The following is a 12,309-nucleotide window of genomic DNA, read 5'->3' on the forward strand; positions in this document are numbered from 1 at the left end:
GAGCAAAGATGCAAAAATAGTGTGCCATGTGTTGCTCTATGTTATTATTAAACTTTAAGGCATTTAACAGATCCACCCAAAGTACCCAAAAACACAATACTACTGAATTTCTTTGACCTCTGACAAGACTTGTGATTCTGTGACAAGATGACATTTCAGCTGCCTTCTGTGTGCGGCCAACACCCAATGTTTCAGGAAATAGCCCTGCAGATTAAGAAATGAATTGCTAAATTTAAATGTGTTTTCTTTTTTCCGGTTTAAGACCTTTAAACTGTTTGTAAGGATAAAGTGCTTATTATAGAAGAGAGCTTTTCCACAGACAATTCTTGTAAATGGAGATCATTGTGTCACTCTGTGTTACAAGTGTGTCTATTAGCAATATACAATAGAAAATGCATACATCTCCTATACCTGGAATACACTTATGTCCTTCTCCATTCTACCTCATTACGCAGCACATAAATTACTCCTGTTTGGCATCATTATATTAATATGTATGATATCCATTTGCTTCTCGCCCATATTTCCAGGGAAAGCCAGTTGCTTATTTCCAAATTAAGACAATGGGGGAATTTATTAATACATTGCGCCAGAATTCTGGTGATATTGCGCCTGTCACACACTATCCCTCAGTTCATTACTTGGAATACCCCTTTAACAGCTTGGCTCCAATGCACTGCATATTCAATTCTAACATATTTAAAGGTGAATAGGCAATGATTGCTGTCCTAATGAAGGTCCCCAAGTCTGTCCTCAACCCTGCCAACAGAAGGATCTAATAGGTTGTGCATGGCCACTACAAGAATAGTGCAGTTTATAAAACTATGAAATGAAAATTTTGACAAATTTGGTGTCTTACTTTGATTTTTTGGATGATGCCACTACACTGGGTCATAAATGAAACAAGATCTGAAAGGAAATTACTGATAGCAAACCTAGCCTTCCAAGCATAGTCTAATGTATTAAAAAAATCATATTTACATTTTAAAAAGTGAGCTGAAAGCAAGAAAACACTAATCCCAAAATCAGATAAAACATACTTATTTACATCAGGATTTAAAAATTCATCATCTTACTTTTGACCTTTCCATTCCTGGCATTTAAGAGTAACTAGAAAAATTATCAACTATTATTGGGTCTGACCCACATATCAGGAAAATAGTTTTTCAGTGTAAGATGCCATTATATATTTCATATATGTTATGGGGCTACATAAAGATCTATTATTTGTATTATTATTATTTATATATAAAGCCATCACTTTGAATTTTATACATGGATTCCTAAAATAAATGATCTCTGCACATTAACATTGTTTTCGGTCGTGTATTATGCAGAAGACACAATGACACATGAGCTATTAAGTTTTTCACTGATCAGTGTGGATGCTGCAAAAACTCAGGAGTAGGTCTTATTCCTTTAGTTGGAATGTGAAAAATACTGATGCCAAGCAAACGACACATAGATTTGTGGATCAGCTGCTTCAAGGGGTTGGGACAAGATAGTGACTTCATTTGCCAACCTTCCTATTTTTTGCGGATACACGACTTAACCGATTACACACTGATGACATATGGACCGCAAAAAAGGGACAAGTTGTTTGTTTGCGGCCTGTGAAAAGTACAGGTTTGTCTGTTAGTAGCCTCAAAGGAAAGGTGGAAAATGTAGTGCAATTGTATTCTGACTTGAAATAAATGGACACTAATTCTAATACTAATCAGTAAGACAAAGAAACACTGCAACGGAGTAGTGCGCTTGTCTCTTCCTCCAGAAGCTGCTTTCTCCTATCCCTTCTCCATAGATTTCTATGACTCTGGACATCTGTTCCTTTAGTGATAATATAATGCAAGAAGAAAAAAAATTACATTAAGTTAAAAATATATAAAAGAAATGCAAAGTAGGAACACATTTTCAGGATATCTAGTAAAACCAAAACATTAGATGTGCTATCGGTCCTTTACATCAACACAATTCGTATGTGTGACACGCGTTCAGGTTTTGTTGATGTGGTTTATAACATGAGAACTTGGGTCTTTAGTCTTAAAGGAAACCTACCAACTTGGATCTACCTGTGAAGGTAGATCCGGTGGTAGGTTCAGCTAATAAATTCCATTGTAGCCCTTTTTAGGGCTTATCCTTTAGTGGCCACTGCGTTTGGAAGTCTAAGTCTAGTGGCGCTCTACTCTTGTTCATACATTCGTCAACAGCATTGACAACAGCTGGAGCAGAGATAATGTAGCTAAACAACACTATAGTCACATATAAAAGTCTTTGTCAGCTCTCCCATTCCTATAGGCCAGCTGCCCACAAGTTTGGTCCAAGAACTATTTGCTGATGGGATTTCCCAGACCGAACCTTTAATTAATGGGCCTCAAACACACAGAGAAAGTTTTCTGCCTCGCTCTGTTGTTATTGATCTCTTTTCAATGTTTTCCCACGAAGAAAAGTTAGGCCCTATCCCCAAGACATATTTTTGCCCTTATACAAATCAGACCACACATGGAATATTGTGTACAGTTTGGGGCACCTGTGTATAAAAAGGACCTAGTAGAACTGGAAGGGGTGCAAAAGAGAGAAACCTAGATTATTAGCAGAATATGGGGGGGGGGCTGGAATACAATGACAGATTACAAAATTTGGGAATATTCAGTTTAAAAAAAAAGACAACTGAGGGGAGGCCTCATTACAATGTACAAATACCTGAACGGACAGCACAAGGATTTCTCCAAAGATCTTTTTATACCTAGGCCTGTGACCAGGACAAGGGGGCATCCTCTACGCCTAGAGGAGAGGCGATTCTACCATCACCATAGACAAAGGTTCTTTACTGTAAGAGCAGTGAGACTGTGGAACTCTCTGCCGCAGGAGGTTGTTATGGCGGACTCTATGTACATGTTCAAGAGGGGCCTGGATGCCTTCTGGAGAGCAAAAATATCACGGGTCATGGGGAAAAACATTTATTTAATTCTTAAAGGTTGGACTTGATGGACTTTTTTCCAGCTTTATATACTATGATACAGTGAATCTGACAGAGCGACAAGGGGTCCTCGTTTTCATGATCTGTGGATATCCATGGATAGGGCCTAACTTTTGTTCGTGGGAAAACCCTCTTAAGTTTTAAAAAACAACATAACAAAAAAAAAACTTGCTTCTTTTCGACAAATATAATTAAAAAAAACAAGAAATGAAATACAAGAAATTCACTTTAAGGAGAGGATTCAATCAGACTATAGTTTTCAACTATAGAAAACTGCAATGACAGCCAAAAAGAAGCTGACAAGGGAAATGCTAAGCTCCACTGCACATATATCTTGTGCCTCTCCAGCCAGGTAGAATCTGCAATAATGACAGTCAACGATCAGAGTTGGTTTGCTTCCTACTCACTTCCTAGACCCTCAAGCCTAAAGCATATTACCTCATTAACCTTCTATATATAGAACCACTTACTCAGGGACTGAGAATAAATTAACCCCTAGACTGCTCAGAGGGCATGTTAACAATGCCTTTGGATGCAGATGTGTCGCAGCATTTCAAGCTCTATAAATCTACCCATTAGAAAATCTACTCACAGCAGAATTAAAGGAAACGCAATCCCTTAGATTCTCTGGACAGTACCATGGCATACACATGACATACCATGGAACTATTCATTATCAAGCCAGCAGATGTGCACAACTTATGACAATGCTTGGAGTTGCTTCAGGGAGAAAACCCCCATTTGACCTTCATACTCTACACTTCATTTCCTAAGGACATACTATCCCTTTGCACTGTTATCCCCCAATCAGAGAACAGCGCATAGAATAACAGAGGCAAGGCCAGATATGGGATGCAAGTACTCTAGGCTCTCTTTGTGTGATACCATCAAAAGGTAGTGGTAGTAGGGTAGTCTAGGGAAGTATACCATCTGATCAGCATCTGGATTGTGATGATGTTGTGGAAAGTGTAACTACATTTTTGGAAGAGTTTTTGCACTCAAAATTTGATCGACTCCTCTGGTGGAGATTCAGTGATCCTGCCCACATACACAATGAACCTTCCTTATTAGCACACTATAAAAATCAAAACTCTTAAAACAAACATGGAATGCTAAAAAAAACAACTGACGTATACGGTGATTACAAAAAAAAAAAATGGAATCTCGCAGCCAAGTCTTTTGATATCACGTATGCTACCCCACGACCCTTTGGGGCTCAGTCTCATCAGGAATGTGGGCTGGCCTATGTTTGCATAAAGAGAAGGGTTCTGAGGGACCAGCCAGCACGAGGGGACAGGACTGAAGAAATGGAAAAAAAAACAAAGAAGGTAATAGGTTTACATATGTGATGTCAGCTAAAGTAGACCTGAGGATCATGAGTTCATCTCTATGGAGCTGATGGAGATTGCAGCGTAGGGCACTTGGTAATCTCCACCTGCTCCAAAGAGATGAACAGAGCAATCTGGCCATGCGCGAATAGGGCCTAATTTGGTTTGTGGGAAAACCCCTTTAAGGAATTGTTATACAGGTTTGGCTTTTATCCCACATCATGTTATTAAGATTTCTGTTATTAAGAAGTCATGCTTGATGTTAAGTGGCTTCTTTACAAGGTATTTGCATATTTCCCGGGACTACATCAAGGAACCCTGAACTGATTATCAGTATATGTACCGGTAACCTTGTTACAGCTGCTGGTTGTGAAGTGAAGAAATGATGGGAAACTAGCATACAGAGTAGAGATAGTAGGTAAATAAAAGTCCTCTTCTGACATGGTCTAGCACTAAGCAGGGTTCAGATAGTTGTTCTGCCAGCATAGTAAACAAAGAGACTGGAAGTTTCATCTCCTGATTATATCTGCACAAATACAGGGGATTTTGTTTCCTCATAACATATGGTGTAAAATATTACAAATGGTCATATACAAACAAGTAACCATCTTCTATGAACTAGTATTTAGCGGAGAACAGGGGAATCAGGGAAATCTGAGAAGAGACTAGACTAAAATCCTATTCTTATATTGCACAGGCTGCCTCTGCGATTACTATGTTAGGAGTAGACGGACCCCACCATATATGGTCATGTACAGCCAAATCCTGAATTCCTCATCTGTAGAGGCCTCTCTAATCGTTCACCCCAAGCGCGTGCACATTTCTTCAATGTCATGCTCGCTTGCCAGAAATTCTAAGCATTTCCCAACTTAAGATGTCCACAAGACCATATGTTCATCATTGGCCATTTAAGTAGAAGCTATGCAAAGAAAACTAAAAAGCATATGAGAAGCAGCAAAACTGTCCTAGCATATAGTATCACCATGGTTGTCCAATCCCCCCGGGCTGATTGTGTCACCTCATAGTACTTCTAGCAGGAAGGAAGACAGAGGGAGGCAAGGGCATATTACTGAATACTGGAAATGATTAACAATTGTGTTCTATCATAGCTAAAATGTTTCATTAACTGTTGCATGTTGCCCATAGACTGATATTAGTCCTCACAGCACCACGGTATGTTTAACTCAGGGAAATTTTGGAAATATGACAGAAACATGAAAAGTCACATAAAAAGAAGTCTTAAAGGACTTGAGGAACATAACAGGTATAACAACCAAAACATGTTGGAAAGCACAAGAATACTAGTGCCAACGTGACAGTGGGCATAAGGCAAACAAACTGTGCACCCCATGATGTTAGGCTAACTATTAGGTGGAAGACAGTGATATCTTGATGGGGGAGTTCAAAATGAAATGGCTAATATGGTGATCCACCAGGGATATAATTCAACTATTTTATGAGGCTTTCCTTTTTTGTACATGTCACAGGCATGTACACTAATCGTGTATCACTATACCAATATACTCAGACTCAAAAAAGGTATCGCCCGATTTCTTCACTCTTCTGCAGCTTCCTTTGATTATTTTTTGGACAACAAGGGGCACTCCTACAGGCTAGATAACCAAATTGATGAAAGAAATAACATTTGTAATGTAGATTAGAAATAAGAGGTCTACTGCCTTTTATGTTTGCATATGGCCATTTTAATAATGAGATAACTCCTTTAGTTCTAAGAGGGCGCAAAAGACAAGTAAATGAAAAAAACCCCCAGAGCTAATAAATATTAAAGTATATTCAATTCCAATCAGACATTTCGATTCCATTAACTTAATGCAGATCCTTTTTCCTAATTTTCAACTAAGCAATTCCCACATTGTTAGTGAGGCCTAGTGATGCATTGATAAATAGCATCATATTAAGTGCCAGTGAACCTGATTGTAGACTGGAAGTGTTGTATATCTTATCGCTGACAAGGATCCATATACTCCAGGTTTGATTACAAGAACTTGCATAGCACACTGACAAATAATTTATTATGTATGCCAAGAGAATCATCTCCTTTCCATTACCCATACTTTAAGTAACATTACAAGTAAAAAAAAAACAAGATTAAATGATTTGTATGAGAAAAGTTCCAATGTAATAGAGTGGAGTCTTGATTGTGCTCTAGTATAAGGGAAGCCAGTGCACACAGGAGCCACATAATGACAGCCAGGCACATGTACTATATGTTGAGATCAAATGAACACCAAATGCATCCTATCCAATAAACCCCTTGTGATTGCAGCATTGAAGAGACTACGGCACAATTCTTTAGTCCATCTATTGGTACTTATGGCCTCCAGACTATTACGTTGGCCATAGGCAGGGTCTAACAGGCTACTGCCAGGCACGTGTTGTCATTTGGATAACTCATTTAAAAGCCATAAAAACAAAGTCCATAAGAAAATGACATGGTTGAATTTGTAATTATTTTCCAGTTTAGCAGAATGCAAAAAAAAATAGTGTCACTGGGAAGAACAATTTGTACAACAAAAGCCAAACCCTCATATGGTTCAGTAAATGGGAAAAAATCCCTGGTGGAAACTTTTACAGGATGAGTATAAAATGAGTGACCCCATTAGGGTCTTATACTTACCCTGTTTCGTATAAATTGACTACCACATGCAGAAGTTAATGATAAGGTTATATTTACATTGGATTATACTGAAAATATTCTCAATGTAAATTCTTCACATGACAGATCAGATGTCCAACTCTGAGTCACAGAAGACGATGCTTCTATGCTGTCTGGTGACTTACAAGCTGAGGTTTATTGATCGTGATACACAACCATATGTTTGCAGCTCAAAAAATGTAGGTCTATAGTTCATTTATTTGGTACGTAGGTACAGAGCATACAAGTATGAAGAAACTAACAAATTACTTGCTGGGAGACTGAAATGTGCACAAAGCTACATTCCCAAGGCAACATTCCCACATATTATTGCTTGTATTAGAAATTTTGCGATGGTTAAATTCATTTAAGGCCAAATGCAGAAATCCAGGTCTCTGCTGCTTGAACTGTCCTATTTTGGCTTGGGGCTGTCTGGCTTTATGCCAAACATAAAAGCATTATTACCATACTTACAGGCATGTAATAGCAGCATGTAATCACAAGTTGTAGTCCAACTATATGATCCTTCCTAAAACTACCACATTATATATTTTCAGTCGTGTCATTCGGAATATAATATATAAGTAATGTAGTAAAAACTTGTACCCAGTAAATGGACTAAACCTCAAGAAAGTCATGAAATTTGAACCCTTGCCACCACTTTGGATCTCTTCCACTTGTTGTTCAAGTGGAAAGAGTGTGTTTTTTAAGTAAAATATGTAAGAGGAGTGCACTGGTTAATGGATTAGGTGTAATTTCACCCTTTATAAGGGAGATCAAGACTTGTGTAGAAAGTACCAGCCTTAGTTTAATAAAAATCTCCCCACAGTGCAAGTGTGTATATGTTTAGTTTATCATCTGTTATTCTCTGTAAACTATTCTGCCAATCCATACTTGATTAATATTTCCAGAAAAGAATGAATATTTGTTATTCTTGCAGCACCTAAATCCATAGTTATCACCAGAATAGAGTTCACTATTTTTGGGTAGGGTATGTCCAGTATGGGTAGGCAATGTTTCAGATGGCATAAAAAAGGCTTTGACAGCTGAAATCTTTGATCCAATTTAATATTGCTTTGATAATAAGGTAGAAAACTTCATTAACTGCAGTGCAGTCAATTCTTTGAAGCATTGGCAAGCCAGACAGAAACGTCCAATTGCATCAGCACCCACAGCAAAGTTAGAGGGTTATGATGTTATTCTGATGCCCTATCTTCAGGCTAGGGTCCAGTGTTGGCGAACCTATGGCACAGCCTTCACACCAACACATAGTTTGTCAGATATGACTCAAGGCGGTCCAAGACAGCCAAAGACGTACCTTGCTCATTTTAAAGCAACATCCTTGGCTGCCAGGACTACATGAGGAGCGAGAAGGTGTGGATAGAGATGGATTGTCATTCTCTGGGTCTCCCGATTCTTCCTCTTCAGGGTACCCTGGAGGGAAGCTACAATCCAAATTTCTTCATCTTTTTATTGTATTGGTGAACTCAGGACACCAATCCGATTAAAACCTGTGATACAGCAGGGATCAATAAGTTACTGCTTAAATTGTTATGATGGCACTTTGTGACATACAAGTGGGTTTTGGTCTTAGTTTGGGCACTCCAAAAGGTTCACCATCACTGGGCTAGGCCATCCACATCTGAAAGGTGGGAGGCTGACAACCACCATACACTGATCAGTTTTTATGCCTGGCAAGGTACCAAATGATAACTGGTGGTCTAACTGTGGGAATTTTCAGTAGCAGCATGATGGATTAAATTTAGACAAATCCAAAAAGACTTGTGCTGCAAGTCCTTTGGTTTTCTTTGTTTTTACCTCTCTGCTGCAGACCTGACCCATAAGTCTCCAGGCTTTGGGGTATTATGGGCTAAGATGGAACTCACATTAGTAAAAAAAACTTTAGAGCCCAGGATCTGAGTTGACATTTGGAATTACAGCTGTGTATCTTCTGTGAATTCACAGCTGACTTTTGCAAGCGACGATATGGGCACACCCTCTTTGTCAGTGCCATTACAGTGTTGTAAAAGTATAGGAGCAGGATGTATTATATTGCAGAACAGAAAAGTGGGTTACAATAAGTTGAAGATCTAAGAAATAGAACACGTTCTATTGCCAGTTTAGGAACTATACTGATTCCTTATTGTATATTTAGTATAAATGAGGCCTACAAAGTGCAATAAAGCATTTAAGCCAAACTGCATAAATCAATAGTGCAGATGATGATAATAAATATTCTGATGTGGTTTATCAAAGAGAACTGTTTCTTGGCACTGTTTTCCCTTCCATTCTCCGTGCTTTTAGCTGTGTATATACATTAACTTCCACTCTTGTACTGCTTTTGGCTCTGCTGTTTTTTAAAGGTAATACACCTCTTGACAAATAAAAATCAATTGGACCAAAGACCTTTAAAATAAGTAGATTTGACATAAATAGAATTAACATCAGCAAGTTAGTCTCTGCTCAGAACTACTTCCCCATTTCCATTATAGGAACAGAAAAATAACTATGGACTGGCCACATGACTAACGTCACCCCACTGTTCTGCCAGGTTCCTTTCTTCCTAATTTTAGTAGTGTGTATAAATTAAATTTCACTCTTGTACTCACACAACTCATGGTAAATGTTTAAAGTTATTCTAATAATTGGCTACATCGTTATACGTGAAATATTTCTAAAGCTGGCTGCAGCTAAAGGGTTGCCCATCTTCCCAAGAAAATCTTTTAATTAGGCGTTTTCCCCTAAAACTAAAAGCTTATGTCCTTCAGTAACGGATGTGATTCCTAAAAGCCTCTCACCCAGTAATTCCATCAGTTCTCTGGTCCTGGTTCTCCTCAGCGATCCAGAGTGGGTGGGACTAAGTGCCATCTTGGGTGTGTCCCCATGCATCCTGCACACATCTCACAGTAACAGCCGCTTAGAATCGCCCTGACCAATTTCTGCACATGCACAGTGTGTCAGGGCTGTCCCTCTGCTAACTTGTACAATAATATGATCCAAAGTCTCCATGTCTGCTTGCTGTACTACAGCAGCAGCACTGTAACAATTCTTACAGTACCGATCCTGAAGTTGGGCCAATATACAGGGAGTCCTTGCATCAAATGTCTTTATAACACTCAGACTCCTGTCCTGTGAAATGTGTGCAGCTCGTGGGATCAGTCCAACATACGGGTCCATTTCCACAGACTGAACACTTCCGTGTGCAGCTGCCCTAACACTTAGGCAACTTGCACACAAATATGTGCAATATCGGCAATGAGTTGCAAATATACAGTATTTTTCGGACTACAAGGCGCACCTGAGTATAAGGCGCTCCATCAATAAATGCCTGCTTAAACGTCTAGGTTCATATATAAGGCGCACTGGACTATAAGGCGCACCTGATTATAAGGATGAAAGACCAGCAGGTGGCAGACCTGTGCACAGTTCAAGGCAGCTGTTGTCTGTAAGTACGGTTCATATATAAGGTGCACTGGACTATAAGGCGCACCTTTGATTTCTGAGAAAATCAAAGGATTTTTTGCGCACAAACAAACAGACAAACAAAAATCAACTGGACCAAAGACTTTTTAAAAGAAACACATTAGATTTTGATGCAAATAGATACACCATGAGCAAGATAGTCTCGGTTCACATCAACTTCCCCATTTCCATTATAGGAACAGTAAAATAATGATTACAGCAATGCTGGAGTGGTCACGTGATATATGTCACCCCACTGTTCTGCCAGGTTCCCATTATGGTGCCAGTAATGACAAAAAAAGAAAATAGTTCAACACTTATTATATTTTGTAAAAATATGACAACGTATCCAATGCATCTTAGTCATCACTCAGATACAATATTATACATGAAGTATGCTTCTATATTGTTTTAGCCATTTAAAATTACAACAAACACAAATAGAAAATCATGTAAGGAATTACATAAGCTCCATCCGAGGAGAAACATCAATGAGACATGGCAAGTGAGACACATCATGTATTCTAATACAATCTGGCATTAATCAGCTTCCCTCCCTTGTTTTCTGGGAGCTAGCACTATCGAGCCATCCCCTGCCAGTGTCACTATTTCTACACTAACAATAGTAGGTTAGCTGCATTGATAATACGCTGATCCCGGCAATATGTGGCGTTATTAACTGTTTCAGCACTCTCTAATAATCAGCAGGAACCTAAATTCTTTCCAAGACATCGATCTTCCTTCCTTTCGCAGGCCACAAAGGGGAGGAGATCCTCTGCTCAGAAGCCTCTTTCCATTCATGGTTTAGGTGGGGCTCAATTCTCTCACTCAATTTCTTATGTCCACACAAGAGAACTGATACAGCATTAACTCTTGAGCTGCTGTGTACCTGCTTGCTTGATATCATTTTGTTGTGTGGTCTCTCCTTGCTGACCTCAGCTGCCCTGCAGTCATTTGTGGTGGCAGCGTGGCTCCTCCTGGGCACATGGGTGCTAGATAATAGTGATGCCAGGCAACCACTGCACAGGGTCCATCATCAGTTCCTGCAGCAGGAGACATTTTATAATCCAGGAACTTTCAGTGGAAAAGGGAGACAGTGACAGCAGCTTCCCCTAGGCCCTAAGGTGCCCACCTCCATCCAAAGAGCCCTGATGCCACAAGGGACAGCCCTGGCTCTAGGTAGGCACACAGACAGCAGTGCCATGACAAATATTACAAGTATGCAGAAAATGGCAAGCACTGCTAGCAATTCCAGGAGTGGCCAGCCCCTGCATAGCCACAGCTCTTGTCACGTCTAGCTATTGTCTGCCCACACTGATGCGCTGCCCGCATCCCCAGTCACAAAGAGTTGCCCTCACTGTCTCCAATTCCTGCATCCCAGCAGCGTACTGCAGCCGGCCTCTGTGGTCCAGTACCTGGGCCCAGCCCTCACTCCACTGCCCCATCCCGGAGCCCCAAAAAGGCGGCGCTTTTCTCAGTGGCACTTGAGACTGCGGCAGCCCATGCACTTACCCTGCTGTCCTCCCTCTCCTGGATGGGCCCCGGCGCTGCCTGGGATCCCCGCCGCCTCCCGCTTGTCCTCCTCCGCTCGGGACACAGCGCCACCAGCCCAGCCTGGGTGAGGCTCCCAGCTCTCCCCCCCTCTCCCGTGACGTCACCGCGCCAGTCTCTCTCAGCCCGTGCGCGCTCCCGGGGATCCGCCTGTGAGAGGCGACCGGTCGCTCGCGGTGCGCGTTCACGAGCACGTCACTGCTGCTGCGAGAGGGAGAGTTTTGCGCGCGCTCGATTGCCACAAGTGTTAACCCTTTCACTACAAGAGGTGGAGCACTTTACATCCCAGTATCCTGCTGGTGTACAAATAGCAGTAAACAAATAGCGGAGTGTAT

At 40.5% G+C, this 12,309-nt stretch overlaps 1 protein-coding gene across 1 annotated transcript in view; it reads right to left on the reverse strand.

Annotated features, from left to right (window-relative positions):
- Window positions 1-12,105, reverse strand: part of RAP1B (RAP1B, member of RAS oncogene family) — a 37,246-nt gene extending 25,141 nt beyond the window's left edge. The window contains exon 1 of the mRNA XM_072146669.1: window positions 11,936-12,105. The gene's annotated coding sequence lies outside the window, so the exon portion shown is untranslated. The remainder of the gene's footprint in view (window positions 1-11,935) is intronic.
- Window positions 12,106-12,309: the final 204 nt, after the last annotated feature.

The sequence above is a fragment of the Engystomops pustulosus genome, chromosome 4 (genome assembly GCF_040894005.1).
Source record: "Engystomops pustulosus chromosome 4, aEngPut4.maternal, whole genome shotgun sequence".
Lineage (NCBI taxonomy): Eukaryota > Metazoa > Chordata > Amphibia > Anura > Leptodactylidae > Engystomops > Engystomops pustulosus.